Genomic DNA, 7,377 nt, shown 5'->3' on the forward strand with positions numbered 1-7,377 from the left:
GCTTGCCAGGCAGGCGCTTTGCTGCTGAGCTAAATCCCCAGCCCCTAGGCCATCTAATTCTGATTCTGTCAAAAGTGAAAAAAGCATACTATGAATAACAATATGCAAATAATTCTTGTCTATAGACATGCAAACGATTTCTAGCAACTCAACTTCTTCCCGTAGCCCAGTTTTTCCTCCCATGCACACATTCACTTCAGTATTTCTAAATCTGCACAGGTGACTCTTCTTTGATCCCTTCTAAAGTGACTGCAACACCTCACCAAGCCTCTCTATTAATAGTTAAGTAGAATTCTTAACATATTTTATATCTGTGTAGATTGATGACTTTATTTTATTTCTTTTAAATCATCTTCCAACAGGGGCTGGGGATTTAGCTCAGCGGCACAGCGCCTGCCTGGCAAGCGCAAGGGTAGTGAGTTCAATTTCTGGTACGGGACAAAAAAATTAAAAATAAAAAAATAAATTATCTTCCAATATTACGGGAAGTATAAGCAACAAACATATTTCATAATACCACCACGTAGGGTCTGGGATAACCCCCCTATAGAGGAGACGGGGACCTCAACCTGCCCAAGGTAGGTTATTGGCTCTTCAGAAAAGCATTTCAGGATGTGTCCATGAGAGAAATATTTATTACATAGAATCCAAGAACTATATGGTGAGAAAAGGGTGCAGAGCTCAAGAGCATGATGCACTGTGGTCTGGGGTTGGCAGTGTTTTGTGGTCTTGGGGTAGCCTCCGACAGGTGACCTGGGACCTGTGTTTTTTGAGTTACTTATCATTTATTTACCTAGAGTCTACTTCCTTAAGTGACAGAAAAACTAGCTGTATCAATTAGGTGAAAATGCAGACCATTCATATGTGTTTGATTGGAGACATGGTTGGTGCCTGACAATGCTATTTCTTCAAGAGTGGAAGTGTTTGAAATTTAAGGATCTGACTGGGGATATGGCTCAGTGGCACAAGCGCCAGCCTAGCAAGTGCAAGGTCCTGAGTTCGAATCCCAGTACCCAAAAACAAAACAAAACAAAACAAAATTTAAGGATCTATAATATCCACAGAAAAACACAGGCTGAATTTATGATTTATTGTATCTTTAAGACCCTTTAGGAATTTGGGAGTGAGGAGACTTGGAAGAGGAAAATCAAAAAAGCCTAGGGGTAAAAACAGCATTGTAATCTTGGGTAACTTTGATTATGTGTTAAAGCTGCAGTTATCAAAATTGCAATTTTTTTTGTTTGGTTTGGTTTGGTTTGGTTTGGTTTGGTTTGGTTTTTTGAGTCTTGGTTTGTATTTCAGGCTGGCCTTGAACTCACTATGTAGCCTAGGCTGGTCTCAAATTCTCCCGAGGGCCTCGGGAGAGGCCTCCCAAGTGCTGGGATTACAGGGGCGCACTACCACCCCCAGCCGAAACTACAATTTTAAAATAAAATTCCCTTGTCTCTTTTCTACCTATCTCTATTTCTTCTCTTACCTCAAAAACACACACAAAAGATATTTATTGAAATCTACTAAAGTGGGGCCGGGGATATAGCCCAGTGGCACAAGTGCCTGCCTAACAAGCGCAACGTCCTGAGTTCGATTCCCGGTGCCATAAATCTACTAACGTGGGTAGCAATTCTGGCCAACGGTTAATAGTATCTCCATGTTTTATTTTCAGTGCTTATTTGGCATACAAATTCTCTTTCACTCATATCACTATTTTTGAAATTTGGTACTAATGCAATTTGTGGTCTCTTTCCAAAACTATTTAACCTAATTTTTATACCTACATGCTAATTTTTAGGTTAAAGTTTTACTTTAAAGGATAATTTTTATTTGAAGAAATTTAGGAGTAGACAAATATACAAAAATAACATAAAACATCCACTATCTATTACCTAGAGAACCAGCCTATCAGCTGTTAATATTTTGTAAATTTGTTGTCTTTTTTCCAAATAAAACATTACAAGTAAAATTTTCCTTCCATATAATCCCATTCCCTACACTCCATAAGGTAATACTCTTCCAAAGTAGCATCTCCAGTTAATTTATCATTCATTTTAAAAAGATCTAAATCTACTCTATACACATTCCTCTGCCAATGAACTTTTAGGCTGTTTCCCCTTTTTTTTAACTATTATAAACAGTGCTGCAATAAAAATCTTACTATCCCTCTCTTTGTATACAAATGTCAAGGGTACTTTCTACAAGTGGAACAACAGGGTTTTAAAATATATATATATACTGGGCCAGGGATATAGCTCAACGGCACAATGCCTGCCTGGCAAGTGCAAGGTCCTGAGTTCTATTCCTGGTACCAGAAAACAAAATATACACATTTTGCTAGTGGCTATACTATCTTAAGATACACATGCATCCCACATTTCCTTTGTACCTATCATTTCTTGACAGGATCAAACTTTACAACTCTTAATCTGATAAATATCTAACCATGGCTTTTTTTAAGCAGACAAAAAAAAAAAACCAGGGCTGGGGATTTAGCTCAGCGGCAAAGCGCCTGCCTGGCAAGCGCAAGGTCGTGAGTTCGGTTCCTGGTACCGGAAAAAAAACAAAAAAAAAAACAAAAAACAAACAAAAAAAAAAACCAATAAAAACAATACAGAATTTCAAAATAAGATGATAGGAAATTAACAATGGTTATTATATTGCATATTGTATCTTCAAAGTAATTGCTCAGATTACAAGATACAGGCATGCAAAATTGATCAAACAATATAAGCAATAACAGTTCCTTTCAATGAACTAATAGAAAGTAGTAGTACAATTATTTTAGCTATCTCATGTATATAGACATCTTTTTTTCCCTTCCTTCTTTCCTCTTTTCCCCCATCCCAGCTGTTCTTTCCTTTTGAGCAGTTTCTTTCCCTTTCACTATATTTATTGTACCTTTTTAATCTTATTTACTCTTTCAGTTTCTTACATGAGGGAGACAATTTGAGGTTTACACAAGCGATTCTGATTTCTTTCACTTATGAGTACGATCTCTAGTTGCACCCATTTACCTATAAAAGCCTCGACTTCATCTTTTTTTATAGCTGAGTAGTACTCATTGTATAAAAATACCACATCTTTTTTATCCATTCCTCGGTTGATGGGCGTCTGGGTTGTTTCCAAAACTTAGCTATTACAATTGTGCTGCTATAAACATGGGTGCACACATACTGCTGTGGTATGATGTTTTCATTTCTTCTGGGAAAATACCCAGAAGGGGAATAATCGTGGTTTTAATGTGCACTTCCTGGACTACAAGAAAATCTGAGTTATATTTAATCATTCACATTTCAACACCCTCAATACCTAAGAGAACTTCCCCCCAAATTATGATCTACTGAGCAACTTCTGTGGTTAAAAAAAAATACTGGGAATTTCTTCAAAAGAGTCATAGGTAGGAAAGCCTCCCAGAGCTTCACTTCAATATACAGCCATGCACTGCATAATGATGTTTTGATCAACAATGGACCACACGTATAATAGCAGTCCCATAAGATTATAATGTAGCTGAAACATCTACTGTCAATGACATTGTACCATTATAATGTCCTAGCATAATGCTTGCGCTGGGGATGCAGCTCAGGGGTGGGTAAACAAATTTACTAGTTGTAAACACTGCCAGTTGCATAAAAGTACAGCACATACAATTTAGTATGGTACATACACTTGATAACGACAAAGCATTATGGTAGTGGTTTATATACTTACTATACTACATTGTCTGTCATATATTAGAAAAAACTCCTAATTATATACAAAAAAGTTACTGTAAAACAGCACGCCTTGTTATGCCAGCAGCAGCCTTAGCCACCTCCTGTGTACATCTTTTCCTTGCATGAAGAGGCACATCCAGTGGCCTATACCGTATCTAGGCTCATGTGAATATACTCCATGTGTGAATAACAATAAAATCGCCTAATGACACATTTCACAAAACACATCCCCTTCATTAAGCAACAGTATTCGTGTATTTTTTTTTTCTGAATGGTACTGAATACCATATATTCTACTTCCTTGATAGATCAAAATCTTTTCTCCCACTTCATTGGTCTTTAAAACTCTGGGAATTTCTCCTAGAAATTATTGCAATGGTCTTTAGTATGACCTCTCCCCAGCAGTTTTCTACCCTACCCGGTATTTAAGATACAGATTTAAGCCGGGCGTGGTGGCGCACGCCTGTAATCCTAGCACTCAGGAGACTGAGGCAGGAAGATCCTTGGGAGTTTGAGACCAGCCTAGGCTACAAAAGTGAGTTCAAGGGCAGCAGCTCCTTGGGCGTTCAGGACAACATCGAGATCTCTCTCAGCGGCACAGGACAGATCAAGACGTTCCTCTCTATGCTCATGGCTCATAGAATTTACCACCCACGTGAAAACCCTTCCTCCAATTAGGCTCAACTCCAGGTACAAAAGCATTGCTCTTCCCCTGCCTTCGCCAGGTTGCTTTCCAAGTGAAATGCTCCTCCCACACTAGCGCCTCCAATTTAACTTGAGCATCCCCTTCTCTATGAACGCGTCTCTCTTCCCACAAGTCAGGGTTGGAATGCAATCCCTATACACACCTGTACTCCTACCCTATAACACTGGAAAGGTTCGTAGAATGCAGCTCCCCTTCACGAAGTAATCCCAACTCAAAAAGCTTAGTAAAGCTCCAGAAAGCAATGCTATTCCACTCCCTACAGGTCACAGGTCGAGTCTCAGACCCGGGCACAAAGCACGTGACAGAAGTGCCTTCTTACAGTCTCCAGACGCTAGAGAGGTCGACACAGAACTACCCTGAATCCTACGGGGGCAAGGGACCACTCCCGGTTAGCTTACATTCTCCCAGTTGATGTGGGTCGCCCCGAAACTTTTCCAGAACCACATCTGCCTGACTTCTCGGAAGGAAATTTTGGGGTATTTTTGTTTGGGTGTTTGTGTTGCTGCTGTTAACAGCTCTTCCTCATCTCCTGGGTTTAATCCTCATGTGTTAAAAGCATCAACAGCCTGAACTCCTAGGCTGTAAAGGTCAGAACCAAGCCCCGAATCCCGCTGGACACTCCCTAGCTGTGGGATCTCAACTGATCCGGCCTTCTCTACAGCCTCCTTTTCCTTTCCGGAGCAACACGCCGTTCCAGCCAAAGCAGGCGGGAAAAGACGGAACCCACCTCCTCTGTCACCGTCACCCTCTCAAGACTCTGGGCGCAAAAGTCGCAGGGGTTCTCTGGGGACTCAAGTACCCGAAAGTCCCCTTCGCAGTGCAACAAACAGATTGCTCAGACAAGGTTTCGGGAAAGTGAAAATCCAAGCCTTGAGGCCACGACCTGCGGCTGATCCGCAGCCCTGGCCTGCTTGGATACTGACCCTAGTCCCGTGAGGGGGCCCGCGGTTACCTGTGGCTGTCAGCGCAGCGGAGACACAGAGGCGGCCGCTGCGGCGGCGGCGGAGACAGCAGCACCGTGGGAACTCTTGGAGCCGCGCAGCCTCAGAACAGACAACAACTGACGTCAACCCTGCAGTGATTGACCCCGGGAGCCGCCGCTCCACGCTCTAAGAATCTACGGTGCGGCGATGATTGGTGGAGCTGTGGGGCGGGACATCTCCGAAAACCAATAAGAAGAGAGAATGCGTCCAATGAGTCACAGGGACTGAAAGTACCAGTGTGCATGGGTGGGGCTTTGGGGCCCAGTGGTGCGGGGGTCTGGGGAGCAGGTTGTGCAGTCATCTGGGGTCCGGGAACCCGGGTTTTTAAGGACTGGGAGGGGCCATAATTCCAGAAGGGGCCGTAATTCCAGAAGGATCCGACTCAGGGGTCAGACTAACTCATTGGTTTCCAAACTTGATTTTGCATTGTACTCACCCAGTGAAGTTTCATGACTATTGTTGCTCTCTTGTCATCTATAGAGATTGTTGTGATTGTACTGGGTCTGAGTCGGGGTGTTAGGATCTCCAGAAGATTTGGGGGTGCAGACCCATTTAATCCTCTTCCCAATCCTATGAGAGATGGACATACTTCTTGTCATCCCAGCTTTACAGAGAGGGCAACTGAGGGACTCAAATAAAAACCCAACATCATTTCTGGAATGACTAAGGAGGTCATGTGAGGCTGGCCTTCAGACCTATGAGGGCCAAATCCTCCTAAAGGCAGATTTCTTACCGCTGATATTAGGAGGCGCTAAAAACAATGTCTTCGGGACTCGAACTCCCAGGCTACTAAATGCTGCTCATTCTGCTTTTTGTAACTGGAATATAAAAGAGAGGAATGAGGACGGCCAAAGAAAGCTAAGAGTAAATGAAAGTGAGAGAGGACAAAAACCAAGCAGAGCTTCTTGCTGCATTGTGGGGTGACAGGATGTTGCCCGCTGGCTCTTTTCCAGAGGGAAGTAAGTGAACTAGTAAGTGTCATGTCTGTTGGCAGATGGGCCGCTAGAGGAGAGACTGCTGATACAGATCGACCTCCTAAGTCACCTTGCCCTGAATATGGCAAAACGGACAGCGGAGGGCATACAGTGCTGTGGATCAAGGAGCACCCCAATCCCAGTTGTCCCTGTCATGAGGAAACCCAAGGCTTTAGTCAGCCCCCAGCACAGTCATCACATCATGGGATGCAGCCTTGGGTAACATTTATAGAGAGCCCTTCCCAGGCCTCCTCATGGCGGAGGAAGTTTATATTTGTAATCCCATGAAAAGTTATTGGAATTTTAACAAGTTATTCCAATCTACCACTTCCAGTGCAACCCATGGTGAGGATAAAGACACTAAGGCATATTTGTAGTTATGGGGAGCCAAGGGGTCCTAAGTTCAGCCATGATGATGGCCATCTGGAACAAAGGTCTCCACCCAGGGCCAAACCCAGGTTTTATTCATTCATGAAGAAGGGTGTCTTAGTTACTTTTCTCTCATTGCTGAGACAAAATACCCAACGCCCAAAATGAAGGAAGGAAAGATTTATTTAGCTTACAGTTTGTGGAGGTTTCAGTCCATATTTGGCTGGCTCCGAGGCAGAAGATAGCAAATCAACAAGAGCAAAGGGGGGAATGGCAGCAGAACAGCAAACAGCCAGAGCAAAACGGGAATGGCTGCAAGCAGCTTCTTTTCCTCCCTTACTTTGTAAACAGGCTACCCCCACCTAAGGGGCGTGTAGCTCTCACATAATCTCCATGCCCTCCTCTTCCATAGGCTCAGGATGTATACAAAGTAAGCACCCTGGCTTCCTGCTGAGTCACTTAGCCAAACCTCTAGACTCCCCAAGTTGACACAATATATCAACCATAACAAAGGGAGAGGCTTGAGGATGAGTGACTGTGAGAACTGTGGGAAGTAGGTGAGCGCCATGAGCTAGGCTAGGTAGGAGACCAGAAATCACCTCTGCCAAGGCAGAGAGGAAGCTATGCAGAAAGAG

General features: G+C 43.2%; 1 protein-coding gene across 1 annotated transcript in view; it reads right to left on the reverse strand.

The window, feature by feature from the left end:
• Lgmn (legumain) overlaps positions 1-5,507 on the reverse strand; it is a 32,867-nt gene extending 27,360 nt beyond the window's left edge. The window contains exon 1 of the mRNA XM_005390332.2: positions 5,369-5,507. The gene's annotated coding sequence lies outside the window, so the exon portion shown is untranslated. The remainder of the gene's footprint in view (positions 1-5,368) is intronic.
• Positions 5,508-7,377: the final 1,870 nt, after the last annotated feature.

The sequence above is a fragment of the Chinchilla lanigera genome, unplaced genomic scaffold (genome assembly GCF_000276665.1).
Source record: "Chinchilla lanigera isolate Chin_1 unplaced genomic scaffold, ChiLan1.0 scaffold00037, whole genome shotgun sequence".
NCBI lineage: Eukaryota > Metazoa > Chordata > Mammalia > Rodentia > Chinchillidae > Chinchilla > Chinchilla lanigera.